The sequence below is a fragment of the Schistocerca serialis genome, chromosome 6 (assembly GCF_023864345.2).
Source record: "Schistocerca serialis cubense isolate TAMUIC-IGC-003099 chromosome 6, iqSchSeri2.2, whole genome shotgun sequence".
Classification (NCBI taxonomy): domain Eukaryota; kingdom Metazoa; phylum Arthropoda; class Insecta; order Orthoptera; family Acrididae; genus Schistocerca; species Schistocerca serialis.
Window position 1 is genome coordinate 418,581,466 of NC_064643.1, and position 19,753 is coordinate 418,601,218.

The following is a 19,753-nucleotide window of genomic DNA, read 5'->3' on the forward strand; positions in this document are numbered from 1 at the left end:
TTCAGTAACTCTGCAATCTGTTGTTGGCTTCAGTTTGATCTGTCCTTCTCTTTCTTGGTCTGTTTGCTGATACTTTCCCTGCTTCAGACCGAAGACTAGACTGTTGCAGCTCTCCAGTGTATTAATTAGAAATGTGCATTAATTAGAAATGTGATATGTTCTGAAACCAGTATGAATTATTTTATATTATAATGCATTTATTCTATGTTAATGCCGTTAGAAGAAGTTAGGAAAAGAAATAGCGTTAACAGGGAGAGTAAAGACTTGTGTAAGTGCACTGTCTCTGGACGCGAGTGTGACGTCAGAGCAGCGCGCCTGACTTACCTGGGTGCGGTACGTAAGACTAAACGCACGCAAGTGCCGTGAGCTGTCGGGCGTATGTGAAGCGCAGGTGTTACTAAAAATGGTTCAAATGGCTCTGAGCACTATGGGACTTAACTTCTGAAGTCATCAGTCCCCTAGAACTTAGAACTACTTAAACCTAACCAACCTAAGGACATCACAAACATCCATGCACGAGGCAGGATTCGAACCTGCGACCGTAGCGGTCGCGCGGTTCCTGACTGTCGCGCCTAGAACCGCTCGGCCACCCTGGACGGCCCCTGCCGAGATAGTCCTCGCTTTTACGATAAGCATAGTGTCTGGGTGGCGCAGTGGTTAAAGCAACTTCCTAATCAGGGGGAGATCCTGGCTTCGAAACCCGGTTCGGCCCATATTTTCACTTTTCGCTGCTGATTCCGCACAACTTACCGACGCAACTGATATCATTAGTTCCTTCCTTTTACTCCCCCCCCCCCCCCCAGCCCGTCCATCTTCAATTTAAATAACAATCAATGAAATGTCGCGCTTTTCCGGGTACTTACAAGAAAGACCGATCAAAGCCGAGACAGGTCGTGCCTTGTCCCGCACGCCGTCCGTACACCCTGCACGTGTGAAGTTTGGAGCGCAATGGCCAGCCCTATTGTTGGCAGTAGAAAGTGGAACTAACTAACGGGGTAGAGATCTCAAATTTAAGTACGAACACTGCAGGAGTAAAAGATGAAGTCAGCAAACACACATGTTCATGCAGATGGAAAGGTGAATTATGAGAAATGTTAACAACTACCATGTCTGAACTCAGTAAAAAACTGGCTACTATGGAAGGAAGATTACTTGAACGGCCTAATTAAAGGGCGTGTAATATGCACTACACATAAATTTGTTAAAAGAGGATTCGACACATTCACTGGATTTCAAAAAGGTTTTGGAACGTGTTTTACCTATAGTGAAACGATCGTATGTTGTAATTGATGCGTTGGCAGAATCTGCAAAAAGGTGGGGATTAAATTGACCACGAATGGCAATGCGTGTGATGAATTCAAGGATAAATTGTTAAAAGAATTCTACTCAAAACCACAACAGGAAAATGACTCACGTGAATTTGTTGTTGCGAATTTATGTAAACGCTACGATGACCGCAAAGGGACCTTGGGAAGGTTGGTTTCACAATATACGTGAGCAACTCAGGTCCTTTAGAAGCTATTGTCATCGTAACCACAGCATATGGGACAAACACGTATCTAATTTAGTGAATATATTAAAAGCTTTAGTAACATGCCCAGGAGTACTAATGGGGGTGGGGGACCCTTAAACTGTTTTCACTTCTGGACCGTTGCTTGACCGTGAGCCCTGTCCACACCACGTACCTGATAATCCCGCGGCGGTCGTACTGTTCTGCTCCACACTGCTGTTGGCTTGCCTGAAATTATCTATCGAAATACGCAAGCGAGATAGGGGAGCCACTCAACGTCAAAACACAACACTGTTCTACGTCTGGTATGAACAACTATATTCTGATACGATAAAAGAAAGCCGCAGGTTGCACTGTTTACATTCTAATTCATAAGTGTTTATCCCAATTAATGGATGATTACCAGTCCACAATATCACTCAGATGAGCGTACGCGTAACCGACACGACGCGGGTGATTGTTGATGATGCGACAGCCGAATGATCGCACGAAAGTTCTTACGCTCGTCACACATACACAGATATTTGGTACCAGCCCCCCTTGACACTAGTAATAAGTTTTAACACTGTTCAAAATTGAAATTTGCAGTTCACAGTTCTCAGTTGTACGACCGTGCGCGTAACCGTCGAGGCGCGGTTGATTCCTGATAAAGCGAAAACGCGATGATCGAACGCACGTCCCCACGCTCGCTAAAAGACACTAGCACTTTTTTGCACTCTTTTATGGCAACTATTTTTTTTATTACATTAGTTGATTCTGGGAGAGCGAACACGGCGCGGATGATTGATACAGTACGGTACGACACGCAACGAGAGGATACACAAATACGTTATCAACAGCACTTCTTGACGCACTTCCCTCTGAATCATTTGCTTATTTTATCACTTTACTTATTTTATCACTTTTTATTATGGTGATTATTAACTATGGAATAAAATATTATTTGGAATGTTTCCAAGGGGTTTTACTTTACTGCACAGTGAGTAATCTCATTACTAATCATCTACAAAATCCAATATTGCGTTAAGGAAATATTAAAAAATAATGGTATATAGATGTAGGTTAAGAATAAAACATTTCCTGCTTTGTGCATGAAAACACTATGTAATTATAATGCTAAAAATGTTACAAGTGAGAAGGACTGTTTTAGGACACTGTGACTCACCTGATGATTGAGAAAAAAAAGAGGAGAAATGGAATGTCAGTTATATGATGCATGATAAGTGGTAGATGGACATCGATTGATGCACTTCGACATGAACAACCAAGTGTCCAAGTGGGGCGAATTTGAGAAAGAATGAAAAAGGGTACAATTCTATGGACTGAGTTAAAGAATTCGCTCTTCCACATGTCGAGTGTAGTACAAGAATGGGAAATTTTGTACTAATCGATATCCTTTGGAGCAGATAATTATTTGAATGTTTATGCTTTCAGTTAACTAGTAGAATTATATACGCTTATAGACGTATATTATAGCACAAGTTATACAACAAATCTTTTGGTTTTCAACTTGCATTTACTTGTAGGTAAAAGACTTGTAACGGCTTTGCTCTATTTTGGCGATGGCATTTTAAAAGAAGCGTTAGGCTCCTATTTTTCTCGTTTGTGCGTAACAGTTTAAAGTATGGTAGATCAATGAATAGTTTTAGTATTTTATTCACTGCGTTTTGCAGTAGGGGTGAACAAATGTGACAATGGAGATTTAGGTGACTACCAATTTTTTGCATAAGTTTTTTTTCTGTGAATGTGACAAATTTACTCATTTACGATAGACACTATGTTTACCAGACTACTACACAGACTGAGTGATGTAACAGGTAGACGTTTGTATGTTTTTCATCCAGTTATGAATAAAAGTGTTTTACTATGTTATTAACTTCGATCAGTAATCACATCTACAGTATGAGTGCACACAATTTCCTAATCACACCGAATCAACATATGTAGAAACGGTACAGTCATGTAAATAAACAAACCAAGCTACGCTGTGTAACTTCCGGGCACGTTAAAACTATGGGCCGGAGTGAGACTGAAATTCGGCACCTTTGCCTTTCACGGGCAAATTGCCGTATCGCCTGAGCCATCCAAGCACGACCCATCCTCACAGCTGAACTTCCGCCAATACATCATCTCCTCCACTCCATATTTCAAAGTTTTTCTGTGAAACTCGAAGGACTATCACTGCTTTAAGAAAGGATGTTGCGGAGACATGGCTTAGCCACAGGTTGGGGGATTTTACGAAAGAGCACTTGCCCGCAAAAGGCAAAGGTCTCATCTTTAAGCCTCGACCCGCCACACAGTTTTAACCTGCTAGGTTGTTTTATATCAGCGGACACTCCACTGCAGGGGAAAATTTCATTCATGCTTCATTGTCTTTACACAGGGTGTTACAAAAAGGTACGGCCAAGCTTTCAGGAAACATTCATCACACACAAAGAAAGAAAATATGTTATGTGGACATGTGGCCGGAAACGCTTACTTTCCATGTTAGAGCTAATTTTATTACTTCTCTTCAAATCACATTAATCATGGAATGGAAACACACAGCAACAGAACGTACCAGCGTGACTTCAAACACTTTGTTACAGGAAATGTTCAAAATGTCCTCCGTTAGCGAGGATACATGCATCCACCCTCCGTCGCATGGAATCCCTGATGCGATGATGCAGCCCTGGAGAATGGCGTATTGTATCACAGCCGTCCACAATACGAGCACGAAGAGTCTCTACATTTGGTACCGGGGTTGCGTAGACAAGAGTTTTCAAATGGCCCCATAAATGAAAGTCAAGAGGGTTGAGGTCAGGAGAGCGTGGAGGCCATGGAATTGGTCCGCCTCTACCAATCCACCGGTCACCGGATCTGTTGTTGAGAAGCGTACGAACACTTAGACTGAAATGTGCAGGAGCTCCATCGTGCATGAACCACATGTTGTGTCGTACTTGTAAAGGCATATGTTCTAGCAGCACAGGTAGAGTATCCCGTATGAAATCATGACAACGTGCTCCATTGAGCGTAGGTGGAAGAACATACTGACGAAACTAAAATGAGCTCTAACATGGAAATTAAGCGTTTCCGGACACGTGTCCACATAACATCTTTTCTTTACTTGTGTGTGAGGAATGTTTCCTGAAAGTTTGGCAGTATCTTTTTGTAACACCCTGTATAAATTATAAACAACTGTAGCAGATACGTTGAGTCCATGAAGCTGCAGGTTCGTGGTGAGGCTTTCGCCTGGGTTTGTTTTAGTGAAAGTGAACATTTATAGAGATGGTTTGCTGGTCTCAGGGTGTCTCTTTGAATTTTAACGTGAAGAAATATTTACTCTCAAGCTGCAGCAACAACTTCGGATAAGAAAGTTTTTGGATTGATAATTTTGTGTACATAACATTCTCATCAGTGACGAAGTACCATAGCATTTTGATTCGAAGGAAAGCAGATGGAATAATTCTCTGAAAACCAGAACATCATGGATACTGATCACAGCTAATCATAGCATTATAAACAGAATTGCGCCGTTACAGTAACAGTAGTTACTAGAACTGCTTTGCGCAGTACGAAGGTAGTAACAGTGGCTAAAGACAGTCTCGAACGCAACTGTATAAATACCCGGAATATTTGAACGGAACAGCAATCGATATTCTGAAACATTCTAATAAATAGTCTATTTCTTCAGCCTAAGGCTATACTCTTTTGCCTGTATCAAAATCAGTATAGAAACTAAAAGAATGAACGTAACTAATACGAGAAAAGTCCACGGTGTACAGCTATACCAACCTCCACAAAATAAATCACTGTAAAGCCCCTTCTTTCATGCAAACTATTTCAAAGTTGAACGTAAAATTGGGAAGTCATGTAGAAAAGACCTGAACACTGACGTTTACTTTGAAAAGTTCTCAGGCGTTAGTAACTGCACGAACACACGTTTCGTGCGAATTATGTCCGGCGGATCACTCTCGGAAATCGCACGAACGGAGGAATGCGCTTATGTGGTGCAGTTTCCGACGCTAATGAGGCAGTGCTATTCGGAATATTTAATGGTCCGCCACGTGTCGTGATGCGAACTGCTCCACCGAACACGAAGCGGCGTCTGACGGCCGAAACGCACGCGAAATGACGCTCACGCAACGGCACTGCACTTCCCAGCAGAGAGCGCCATTGTGCTCACGTCTGCACCACGTTCATCGCACAACACTAGACACAGGACGAGCTTATTTGCTGTTTTAGAGCTGGCCAGTTTATCTGCGGGCACAACACTCGCAAGTGCCATTAAAATACTCACGTGCTTACAGTGATGCGATCTGACTTGCCTGTATAGCGAACCAGGCTCAGATCGAGCAACGGTGGCTTTTAGGTCGTTTCCGTTGCTCGTTTAGGCAAATTCTGGTCTGTTTCCCACTTTCCGCTTCAGAAAATACAACACACAAAATAGGTAAAATATGATCACACAATTCACAGACAGGTGACAGAGACGACATCGTTCCCTTAGATAACTCATGGCTGCAGCTTCGTGACCATCAATCCTGATGTTAAATTTCCCGCTGTTCTCATTTCTGCTACTTCTCAGTACAGTGGAATTCGTCCTGGATAAAGACTAACAAGGTGAACAATGCTGTGAGCAGTAAACCAGTTAACACAGTAATCTTTTCAATCTGAACTTGTACTGTATGAAGTAACCAAATTTCTTATTAGACTGAAACAGTGTGCCGAATCGTAAGTTTAACAAATCCGTGGCCTGTCACAAGCAACCCAAGGTAATGTTAAAACAAGTCACGAACGATGTTCAGCCGCGCGCGGTAGCCGATCTGTGTCAGGCGTCTTGTCACGATTCACGCGGCTCCCCCGTCGGAGGTTCGAGTCCTCCCTCGGGCATGTGTGTGTGTGTGTGTGTGTGTGTGTGTGTGTGTGTGTGTGTGTGTTTGTGTGTGTGTGTATGTGTGTTGTCCTTCCCGTAAGTTCGTGTAAGTTAGATTAACTAGTGGGTAAGCCTAGGGACCGATGACCTCAGCAGCTTGGTCCCATAGGTACTTACCGCCATGTAGCTATGTTTAGATAGATCGCATTGTAATTCACATACACAGATTCGCGTCCTTATCCGACGCAAGGTTACATACTATCACAACATTTCACTTCTGTTACAAGTAGCAGCTGCCGAATGAATTTATGCACACATCATCTTTTTTTTTCTTTTTTAGGTCATCAGCCTACTGCCTGGTTTGATGCGGCCCGCCACGAATTCCTTTCCTGTCCTAACCTCTTCATCTCAGAGTAGCACTTGCAACCTACGTCCTCAATTATTTGCTTGACAAATTCCAATCTCTGTCTTCCTCTGCAGTTTTTGCCCTCTACAGCTCCCTCTAGTACCATGGAAGTCATTCCCTCATGTCTTAGCAGATGTCCTATCATCCTGTCCCTTCTCCTTATCAGTGTTTTCCACATATTCCTTTCCTCTCCGATTCTGCGCAGAACCTCCTCATTCCTGACCTTTTCTGTCCACCTAATTTTCAACATTCGTCTATAGCACCACATCTCAAATGCTTCGATTCTCTTCTGTTCCTGTTTTCCCACAGTCCATGTTTCACTACCATACAATGCTGTACTCCAGACGTACATCCTCAGAAACTTCTTCCTCAAATTGAGGCCGGTATTTGATATTAGTAGATTTCTCTTGGCCAGAAATGCCTTTTTTGCCACAGCGAGTCTGCTTTTGAAGTCCTCCTTGCTCCGTCCGTCATTGGTTATTTTACTGCATAGGTAGCAGAATTCCTTAACTTCATTGACTTCGTGACCATCAATCCTGATGTTAAGTTTCCCGCTGTTCTCATTTCTACTACTTCTCATTACCTTCGTCTTTCTCGAATTTATTCTCAAACCATACTGTGTACTCATTAGACTGTTCATTCTGTTCAGCAGATCATTTAATTCTTCTTCACTTACACTCAGGATAGCAATGTCATCAGCGAATCGTATCATTGATATCCTTTCACCTTGTATTTTAATTCCACTCCTGAACCTTTCTTTTATTTCCATCATTGCTTCCCCGATGTACAGATTGAAGAGTAGGGCCGAAAGGCTACAGCCTTGTCTTACATCCTTCTTAATACGAGCACTTCGTTCTTGATCGTCCACTCTTATTATTCCCTCTTGGTTCTTGTACATATTGTATACGACCCGTCTCTCCCTATAGCTTACCCCTACTTTTTTCAGAATCTCGAACAGTTTGCCCATTTTATACTGTCCAACGCTTTTTCCAGGTCGACAAATCCTATGAAGGTGTCTTTATTTTTCTTTAGCCTTGCTTCCATTATTAGCCGTAACGTCAGAATTGCCTCTCTCGTCCATTTACTTTTCCTACAGCCAAACTGATCGTCACCTAGCGCATTCTCAATTTTTTTTCCATTCTTCTGTATATTATTCTTGTAAGCAGCTTCGATGCATGAGCTGTTAAGCTGATTGTGCGATAATTCTCGCACTTGTCAGCTCTTGCCGTCTTCGGAATTGTGTGGATGATGCTTTTCCGAAAGTCAGATGGTATGTCGCCAGAGTCATATATTCGACACACAACGTGAATTGTCGTTTTGTTGCCACTTCCCCCAATGATTTTAGAAATTCTGATGGAATGTTATCTATCCCTTCTGCCTTATTTGACCGTAAGTCCTCCAAAGCTCTTTTAAATTCCGATTCTAATACTGGATCCCCTATCTCTTCTAACTCGACTCCTGTTTCTTCTTCTATCACATCAGACAAATCTTCGCCCTCATAGAGGCTTTCAATGTGTTCTTTCCACCTATCCGCTCTCTCCTCTACATTTAACAGTGGAATTCCCGTTGCACTCTTAATGTTACCACCGTTGCTTTTAATGTCACTAAAGGTTGTTTTGACTTTCCTGTATGCTGAGTCTGTCCTTCCGACAATCATATCTTTTTCGATGTCCTCACATTTTTCCTGCAGCCATTTCGTCTTAGCTTCCCTGCACTTCCTATTTATTTCATTCCTAAGCGACTTGTATTTCTGTATTCCTGATTTTCCCGAAACATGTTTGTACTCCCTCCTTTCATCAATGAACTGAAGTATTTCTTCTGTTACCCATGGTTTCTTCGCAGCTACCTTCTTTGTACCTATGTTTTCCTTCCCAACATCTGTGATGGCCCTTTTTAGAGATGTCCATTCCTCTTCAACTGTACTGCCTACTGCGCTATTCCTTATTGCTGTACCTACAGCGTTAGAGAACTTCAAGCGTATCTCGTCATTCCTTAGTACTTCCGTATCCCACTTCTTTGCGTATTGATACTTCCTGACTAATGTCTTGAACTTCAGCCTACTCTTCATCACTACTATATTGTGATCTGAGTCTATATCTGCTCCTGGGTACGCCTTACAATCCAGTATCTGATTTCGGAATATCTGTCTGACCATGATGTAATCTAATTGAAATCTTCCCGTATCTCCCGGCCTTTTCCAAGTATACCTCCTCCTCTTGTGATTCTTGAACAGGGTATTCGCTATTACTAGCTGAAACTTGTTACAGAACTCAATTAGTCTTTCTCCTCTTTCATTCCTTGTCCCAAGCCCATATTCTCCTGTAACCTTTTCTTCTACTCCTTCCCCTACAACTGCATTCCAGTCGCCCATGGCTATTAGATTTTCGTCCCCCTTTACATACTGCATTACCCTTTCAATATCCTCATACACTTTCTCCATCTGTTCATCTTCAGCTTGCGACGTCGGCATGTATACCTGAACTATCATTGTCGGTGTTGGTCTGCTGTCGATTCTGATTAGAACAACCCGGTCACTGAACTGTTCACAGTAACACTCCCTCTGCCCTACCTTCCTATTCATAACGAATCCTACACCTGTTATACCATTTTCTGCTGCTGTTGATATTACCCGATACTCATCTGACCAGAAATCCTTGTCTTCCTTCCACTTCACTTCGCTGACCCCTACTATATCTAGATTGAGCCTTTGCATTTCCCTTTTCAGATTTTCTAGTTTCCCTACCACTTTCAAGCTTCTGACATTCCACGCCCAGTCTTGTAGAACGTTATCCTTTCGTTGATTATTCAATCTTTTTCTCATGGTAACCTCCCCCTTGGCAGTCCCCTCCCGGAGATCCGAATGGGGGACTATTCCGGAATCTTTTGCCAATGGAGAGATCATCATGACACTTCTTCAATTACAGGCCACATGTCCTGTGAATACACGTTACGTGTCTTTAATGCAGTGGTTTCCATTGCCTTCTGCATCCTCATGTCGTTGATCATTGCTGATTCTTCCGCCTTTAGGAGCAATTTCCCACCCCTAGGACAAGAGAGTGCCCTGAACCTCTATCTGCCCTCCGCCTTTCGCCCTCTTTGACAAGGCCGTTGGCAGAATGAGGCTGACTTCTTATGCCGGAAGTCTTCGGCCGCCAATGCTGATTATTTATCAAAATTTAGGCAGTGTCGGGGATCGAACTCGGGACCGAAGACGTTTTGATTATGAATCAAAGACGCTACCCCTAGACCACGGGTACATCATCATCTTGTTGATGTGAATTATGTACAATAATCTTTGTATGCTTTCCACTGCGTTACTAGTATGCAACACGTTTAAACCGTGTATCGTGCGGATTTTCGAAACATGATTGCTCCTCATAATGAAATTTTCATTCTGCAGTAGACTGTGCGCTGATATGAAACTTCCTGCGCCTGAGCGAGACTCGAACTCGGTACGTCGAGTCGTTTCCTAGTTAAATTAGCCAATCAGGCCATTGAGCGCGCAGCTCAAGTAACGCTGCGTTCTTCGTTTGGTTTCCTGTAACCGAACAAGAGAGTAATACAAAAATTGGTCATCGATGGTTGTAAGGATCGAACCTGAACCAAAGTCTGAGTAGTCTCCTGCCCTATCGTCTACGCTGCGAGAACAACTGACACTAATTGTATGTGGCACACCACTTTAAACTACACTCGCAATGCCTTTATTGGCTAACTTCGATGCTAATTAACTCAGAAAGGGTGAAACGTGCATAACTTTTTCTTAATAATTACTTCTCAGCACAATCTACCCTGCAATTCTCTGACGAACTTTTCAGACTGTTTCTGGCCATTCTGTATACGTTCCCTGTAATTTCGTGGTTAGAGTTTTGTTCCACATACTCGCTTCAGCCCACCGCACACGGTCATAGCTTGCCCGAGTACTGATGCTCGAAGCGGACAGGCTGTGTTCAAACGAGGACAGGGCAGAATCCACCCGATCTCGCTCGCTCGCCGCGGTGCTATTGCGACAGTTCCAGTAGCAGCTCTGTGTGTCTGCAGGATGGTGTCGCTCCTGACATGCACAGACCATTTGATGGAGCCATACTCCTTGGCGGTGTGGCATACGCCGGATTGTGTGTGTTTTCTTCGACATACGTTCGCGGCGGTAGCGCCATAAAGTTCCCCGTAAAATGGCAGATCCCCCTGATACGGATCAGGTCATACAGTCGGCACTAGAAATCAGCCATCAACAGGCATCGGAAAATGTTCCGTTACAACCGATGTCCGACAACCATGGACAGATCCAGCAGCAACAACTGGCTAAACAGCAGCAGTTTCAACTGTTGTAGCTACAACAGCAGCAAGTTCAGCAATCGCACTATCACCAACAACATTTGCATCAGGTTAGTCAACAAGTTACCCATCCCAGCGACCCTTCCAGCTTCGCGCTTGAAGTCAATGCACATGCAACTCAGCTGCAGGAAAGTTCCTTTAAAAGGCTTTACTCTACTTACGTGGGTAACGGATGTTTTTGTTGGCAGCTGCACTTTAACATTTACACTCGAAGTCATCTCCACGACATGGTATGATCCGTGGTACTTCGTCAAGAATTTTGTCGTCTTTCCCTTAGGTGTATAAGGATTCGTGATCAGAACCCTTTGACCTACTCTGTATTATGGTAAAGGTCCCAAACGCTTCTTCTTTTCTTCCTGCCTTTCCAACACTTTCATATTGGCATTCTGTACCCTCTTCCAGACTTCCCGTATTCTCCGTGCAGATCTCCTCACAGCGTCCCCTGTAGCTCCAGATTTCGGACATAGAACGTCAAACGGTGATAGCATCTTTCTTCCATAGACCACCTCAAACGGTGACATTCCTAGCACCAAGTGTATTTTGGTGTTATAACTCGATACCATGTACGGAAGATAAACATCTCAGTTACCATGGTTCCCATTTATAGCATAAGTTAGCATTTTTGAAATTGTCTTATGTAGTCGCTCCGTTCTCCCATTCACCTGCAGATGAAATGGACTGGCCCGTAATTTTCTAATTATCAATAACCGACACAACAGTGTCATTAATTCGGACATGAAGTTCGTTCCCTGATCCGGAATTATGGTATCAGGCACCCCAATCTTCAATAACCAGTTTCTGACTAAAGCTTGGACTACCATACTTGCCTGTTGGTCTGGTATTGCGACCATGGCTAAAAACCGCGAAAAGTGATCAATTATAGTTAAAACGTAACGATTCTCTGCCGGTGTTTTTTTATATGGCCCTCAGATGTCTAGCCCGATAAACTTGAAAGGCTTCGAAGCCTCTGGTAACCGTTGCAATAGAATTCTTGTGCATGTCACATCCGTTAACTGCGCACACGTTACACAATTTGCTACGTATTGTTCCACATCCCTTCTCCGAATGCGCCACCAAAATTGTTCTGCTACTCGTCCTTACGTTGCTCGACGACCCCCATGCCCTGAAAGCACATGATCATGTGCCTGCTTTAAGACTTTCTGTCTCAAACTCTTTGGTACCACTACCTGTGATCCACACCTGGTAACACTACACAACAAATTTCCCTCTACATTGAAATGTGGTTCTATAACCCTGGCACTCCTCATCATCTGCTTGTACCCTTTGCCATTCCGTGACACTCTTACCCATTACTTACGACTTAATGCATCTGCATTCCCGTGTTTCTTCCCTGGCTTATGAATTACTTCAGAGTCAAACTCACTTAATTTTAGAGCCCACCATGTCAACCGACTAGAAGGATCCTTGAGTCCCAGTAACCATCTCAACGCTGCATGATCTGTTACAACCTTAATCTTCCTACCATAAAGGTAACAACGAAAATACGTTACTCCATATATTACAGCCAACATCTCCTTTTCCGTTGTGAAATAATTCCACTCTGCCCTATTTAACCGTCTGGAAGCATACGCCACCAGATGCTCCTGTCCCTTTACCATTTGCCCCAAAACACATCCTACTGCGCCATTTGAAGCGTCACATGATAATATGAAGTCTTCTTCAAAATTCGGAAACACCAACACCGGACCAGAAAGTAATCTCATTCTTAATTCATCGAAAGCTTGATGGCATTCCTCCATCCATTGAAATTTAACCCCTTTCTTTAAGAGCTTTGTTAACGACTCGGCTATTTTAGCAAAATCCTTTACAAATTTACGATAATATGAACATAACCCAATATACGATTGTAACTGCTTCATTGTACGTGGTGTCGGAAAATTTTTTGAACTGCCTCTGTTAGCCGAGGATCGGTTTGAAACCCTTGTTCACTGATTACATGACCTAAATATCTGACCTGCGTCTGCGCAAAGTTACATTTTTCTAAATTTAATGTCAACCGTGCCGACCGCAATCTTCTAAGGACTTCTCTTAAACGCGAGACATGTTCTCGTGTTTCCTTAGAAAATACTATAATGTCATCTAGGTAAACCATACATGTCTTTGGTTTCAATCCCCATAAAATCCCATCTAATAATCGCTGAAAAGTGGCCGGTGCATTCTTCAACCCGAACGGCATACGTATATACTGATAGTGTCCACCAGGAACAGTAAAAGCTGTCTTTGCCCTATCCTCTGGCGCTACTTCCAACTGGTGGTATCCACTCTGTAAATCCATCGTCGTAAAATACTTACATTGTCTCAGCTTAGCCAATGTGTCGTGATATTCGGAATCGGATATGCGACCGAAATGGTTTTCGCATTCAGAAACCTATAATCACAACAAAACCTGTATTTCCTCGTACCATTCACCGACTTCTTAGGCACGAGAACTACATTGCTTGAATACGGACTATCGCTATGCTCTATGATTCCATCCCGTAGTTGTTCTATACACTCCTCTAGTAGCGGTTGCATATGACGTGCTACCCTATATGGTTTCCTAAACACTGGTGTATTATCCTCCGTTGGTATGTGATGCTTCGCAATCGGTGCTGTCGGTAACTTACCCACTGTTTTGAATGGTTCAAATGGCTCTGAGCACTATGGGATTTAACATCTGTGGTCATCAGTCCCCTAGAACTTAGAACTACTTAAACCTAACCTAAGGACATCACACACATCCATGCCCGAGGCAGGATTCGAACCTGCGACCGTAGCAGTCACGCGGTTCCGGACTGAGCGCCTAGAACCGCTAGACCACCGCGGCCGGCCACTGTTTTGAATAAATCGCTAAATGTCAATAACAATTCCTCCAACGCGACCCTGTCGTCTTCCTGCAAATGCTGTAGTTTTCCCTTCAATTGCGCTGCATCGACGTTTTGCTTATGGTTCACCTCTAAATCTTCCCTGTCGAGGTCATCTTCATCAAAAACCCCAATGTGGCCAATAACAACCCTTTTGACAATCTAAAATTCGCTCTGCCGAAGTTATCTATACTGACAGGAACCCTATAATCTCCTTACACATAATTTGCGTGAGCTAAACTCCTCCGCACAAAACAGTGTGCATTATCCAACTACTCATTACTCCAGAGTGTCTCCACCATGTACAACGTTCCCTTTGGTAAGTCCGCATTTATCGAAACCCACACTACCTTCCCTGTACCTGCCGGTATGTTATCCTGCTGATCGACCCTTAATGAATCAGTTCGCAGTTTAGCTGGCGTCACCTTCGCGTTAAGTGCTCCGTGCGACATTCGTCCATTTGCAATCGTTTCCCCCATGCGAAACATTGTTCCACTGAGTTCCACTATTTGTTGCCAAAGATCTATCTTCGCACTATGTTTGTCAAGGAACACCAGTCCGATAACACCTAATACCCCTCACCCACACATGGTAACACCTCTACCTTCTCACTAAACTTAGTTCCTGCGATTACGAATTGAAGTACCATCGTACCCAATGACTCCACTTTATTATCCCCCAACCCAAGTACCCTACAACGTGGTGGCTCAAGCCTTCTCCTGCTAACCAGGTCTAGACTAATAACAGACACGTGTTCCCTGTGTGAACCAGAAACCTCTGTTCCGTTCACCAAGCCTAACAAGCATCATTCCGTCTTTGCACCTACAAGCGCATTACCTAATTTCACTGGGACCGCCCTCCGACGGTTGAAGCAGTCCCGTTCTCGTTTAACGGCTGCTGTCGCCGAGGTTCCCCCCTACTTTTACTCCTTCAGTTCACTGCCCGATGACTCATTTTCCCACATGAGTAACACCGCAACTGACGTTGACACTGTCTCCTAGTATGCCCTACCTGACCACAACCAAAACACTTAATTTCCGCTGCCAGAACTTTATGCTCCACCCTTTGCCTCGTCACATAATCTACCTCGTCTAAGTATGTGGCATCCTTAGAGCCGCCGTAAGATCACTGGGATTCTCCATTCTCACCCGATGTGACATCTCCGGCGGTACTCCTTGCAAAAATACATCTAACGCCCTGTTCTCGGCCTCCTGTAACAGCACTCTATTCGTCTCCTCATTGGCTGACAGTTCGAACGTTTGTGCATTCAACTTTCAAATCCTGTCTGAGAAAACCTCCACAGTCTAATTTCTTCTCATAACTAACGCACTTAATTTTTCCCAAAAAAAACCTGGTACTATTATGTTTTTGGTACCTCTGGCGTAACCCAGCGTCAAGCTGGGGTGCAAACGTCACCACATTATAAAACGTTTCATGGTACAGTACGTACGACTTGGCATCCCCTATCAGACGTAACTTCACCACTCTCAACATTACAACATCCGACCACCCATTGGCATCAGCCATTGTGACAATGTCATTAAGGAATACCGACACATCCTCCGTTGTTTTACCCGAAAAGGGGTTAATCAATTCCACGACTGCCGGGTCAAACAGCTTATGACACTCCCCGACCCGCAATTTACTTTCACCCAACGTCCCTTCCCCTACTTGCAATGCCTCAAATCTCTCTGCTAATTCTTCATATTTTTCTTTGTCCCTGATCCTTTCCGACAATATCTGAAGTTGCTCAGTTAGAGAGGCTACAGCTTCCACTGTAGTCACTGCCACAGCATCCACTGCTTACCGTGTTTCCACCATTCTTGATTATAGCGCTACTGTTAGTATTAATTCCACTCTGCTACTCCTAAAACTTAGTTCTTGCGACGAATCATCGCCCATCTACATTCTGAACAATTGCGTGCAAAATGTCCAAATCTGTTACAAATAAAACAACTCTTTGGTAACCACTTTGTACACGGTAGTCCGTGACCTGACAGGTTACAAAAATTACATTGCTTAGGTGCTATGTGTCATGTCCCCCATTTCCCCTGAATTCAGAGAAATCTACAGGCTCCTCCGGCCTTACAAAAGACACCTTCAAAACGTCAATCCTAACTGACACTTAACCCCTTAAAACACATAAGAATGACACTTTAACAATAAATCAAACGTCACTCACCCATTCCCATCGAGCTCGTGCACAGGTGATGACAGTCCTGCTTTCCTCCCTATACAGGTATGGACGAACACTTCCCAAACGACAAGACATAACAAGAAGTGTATGACCACCTGTCATGAACGCAGCCAAACACCTCAACTACCCGTCTACACAGGCACACCTCAATACTACTTGCTCGACATCAGATGTGGATGTGGAAATCCGGTACCAGCGTTGTAACCGGCACCACTTCTGACAACACTGTTGTGGGGTGTCGATGGTCGAACCCGGGACTCCAGATGGAAGAGCTGAAGCCAGTGCCCACCACGCCGTATTTCGTCAGGAGCCCGAGCAACTTCAATAGCGTCAAGGGACAGTGCAGAGTGATACAGCGGTATTCGGAGGTATTCCTTTATTCAGCTAGTTTACAGATGCATAATGCCAGCGCGCCGCCCGCCCACTGTTCCGCGAGTCCAGCCGGCTCAGCAACTGCTGGTATGGCAACGCCACTGCTCCATTATCAAGGCCGCTCAGCTGGGAGTCTGTAACAACAACGACGCTGTACTATTGTACATATAAGTAAATTTTTTTTCCATCTGATTTTTCGATAAACTAGTGTAATTGATGTTCTGATTTCATTTCTTTTTTGATGTCATTGTGTTAAGAAAACTATAATCAAATTTCAATGTGAATATTAATGTTTATGTCAAATGTCAAGCAATATTATAACAGAATTGAAAGGTAACAAATGTTGAAACTGTTGTAACATGTTTGAAATTGTAACTGTGCGTCTGGTCCATACGTAGGCAATGTGTTAGGATATGTAGAATGCAAAACCTCGGGTGAATACCCTGTCTGTAAGGGAGCGGTAAAAGGTGGATGGCAGGCGAGCGCGGGAAAATGCACACGGGCACTGCACGGCATAACGGGCTCAGCAGTAGTTGTTGGAGTTTGGCATTGGTCTGAGCAACACGTTCTGGAGCGAGGAGGCTCTCCTGGAAGATGTAGTTTCATTGAGCCTCGGGTATGCCGTTCCAACGCCCATACAGCATGGCAAAATTCCATAGGCACTAAATGGAAAAGTATTGCGACGCTAAGAAGAATTAAAGTGCCGATACATCAAGAGCCATAGCTGTGGTTGTATGTGTGCTCTGTGCCTCGCCATCTCGCCACCCGCCAACGGCCGCTTCGATACAAACAGGTTGAAACTTTTAGTACTGTATTCGCATGGACCAGAGAATGACTTATGCAATAATAACTTAAATTTTACCAGAACTTTCCTATCATTTAATTATCCTCACAACTAACCTAGATAGGGTCCTTTCCAAATGTTGTGCAATCCGAGTGTCCCGAGATGAAAAATTAAATTTGCTGTTAATAATAATAACTTGCAGACCTAGCTATGTTAGAATGGTGTTTAAAGAACTGTTTTGTTAATGAACCGGTAAATGAATAACGAAGGTCTGACAAAGTTGGAAGATAACTTTAATATTGAATTAGTAATGAAATTTAATTATTTCGAGACAGATAAAAAGGTATTTAAATAAGCAGGAAATAAGATAAAAAGAGTAGTAACTCATATACTGGAAATCTTGAGCGCATAATGAATTCAGTAATCAAATTTTTTTTTATTACAGTGATCATAACAGTTTCAGGGTCCACCCCTCCTTTTTATTCATTTGAATTCTGAAGTGTTTTAAACTGATTTGACCAGCAAAGTTAAAGTCAATATAAAAGCCAAAATTTATCAGTGTTTCATCTTTATCAAATTTGACATTGTATGTGTGACTCGAAAGTCCTATTTCTAGGGTAACCTATGCCCGATTTTAATCAGATCAATAGACAGTACGAAGTTTTGTAGTATACATTATAGTGTAGTGTTATGTATTTATGGTTTTTTCCATATCAGTACAGAACGTGAAACTATAAGTTCAGTAGATTTTCTGGTTCTAAAATTCTACTATATTATGCAGTGTTACTACTTGTTGCTTTGCACGAATATCTGCCAACTAGTTCAAATGGCTCAAATGGCTCTGAGCACTATGGGACTCAACTGCTGTGGTCATAAGTCCACTAGAACTTAGAACTACTTAAACCTAACTAACCTAAGGACATCACACACATCCATGTCCGAGGCAGGATTCGAACCTGCGACCGTAGCGGTCGTGCGGTTCCAGACTGTAGCGCCTTTAACCGCTCGGCCACTCCGGCCGGCTGCCAACTAGTACAGGGAAGAAACTCAGTTAATGCCTAATGAGGCTAGCGACCGTATTATTAACAACTGGTAGCGTCTTCTGTGTTGCTTTTTGTCCGTCCTGACGTGTAGTTGCATTTCGGACTTATTTGACGTATCATTGTTATTACAGAGTGGGTGTAGGTCTGATTTGCCACCATTCAGGTACACGCGGTCAATATATATATACAAAAATCCTGTCTCGTAAGGTGAACTCCACTCACCATAGTACAGGCTTTAATGAGTATCGTGTGCCCCACGCGCACGTTACATGTCGACCACGCTGTGCCCGGTCGCCGCCCGCCGAGGAGTCGCGTCCTGCGCTGCGTAGCTGCCCGTGATTTCGGAGACTGTTACAGTCCCTGCTCCCCACCGCCCTCCGCCTCGTTTGGCCTGCTCTGCCCAACTATGGGGCGAAGGTGAGGAATGAAGTAAATAGGAAGTGCAGGGAAGCTAAAACGAAATGGCTGAAGGAAAAATTTGAGGCCACCGAAAAAGAAATGAATCTCGGCATGACAGACTCAGCATACAGGAAAGTCAAAACAACCTTCGGTGACATTAAAAGCAAGGGTGAAAACATTAAGTGTGCAACTGGAATTCCACTGTCAAATGCAGAGGAGAGAGCGAATAGGTGGAAAGAATACATTGAAAGTCTCTATGAGGGGGAAAATTAGTCTGATGTGATAGAAGAAGAAACAGGAGTCGATTTCGAAGAGATAGGGGATCCTGTATTACAATCAGAATTTAAAAGAGCTTTGGAGGGCTTAAGATCAAATAAGGCAGAAGGGATACATAACATCTCATCAGAATTTCTAAAATCATTGGGGGAAGTGGCATCAGATCGACTGTTCACATTGATGTGTAGAATGTGCGACTCTGGTAACACACCATCTGACTTTCGGAAAAGCATCATCCACACAATTCCGAAGACGGCAGTAGTTGACAAGTGCGAGAATTATCGTACAATCAGCTTAACAGCTCATGTTTGGTAAGATCCTACGGGACCAAACTACTGAGGTCATTGGTTCCTAATCTTACACACTATTAAACCTAACTTAAACTAACTTACCCTAAGGACGACACACACACCGATGCCTGAGGGAGGATTCGAACCTCAGACCGGGGGAGCCGCGCGGACCGCGACAAAGCTCCCTAGACCGCGCAGCTACCACAGCTCATGCATCCAAGTTGCTTACAAGAATAATATACAGAAGAATGGAAAAGAAAATTGACGATGCGCTAGATGACGATTAGTTTGGCTTTAGGAAAGGTAAAGGCACGAGAGAGGTAATTCTGACGTTGCGGTTAACAATGGAAGCAAGACTAAAGAAAAATCATGACACGTTCATAGGAATTGTCGATCAGAAAAAAGCGTTCGATAATGTAAAATGGTGC

At 43.4% G+C, this 19,753-nt stretch overlaps 1 protein-coding gene across 1 annotated transcript in view; it reads left to right on the forward strand.

Moving 5' to 3' along the window:
• Positions 1–19,753, forward strand: part of LOC126484358 (uncharacterized) — a 322,214-nt gene that overhangs the window by 199,371 nt on the left and 103,090 nt on the right. The gene's annotated exons all lie outside the window — the stretch shown is intronic.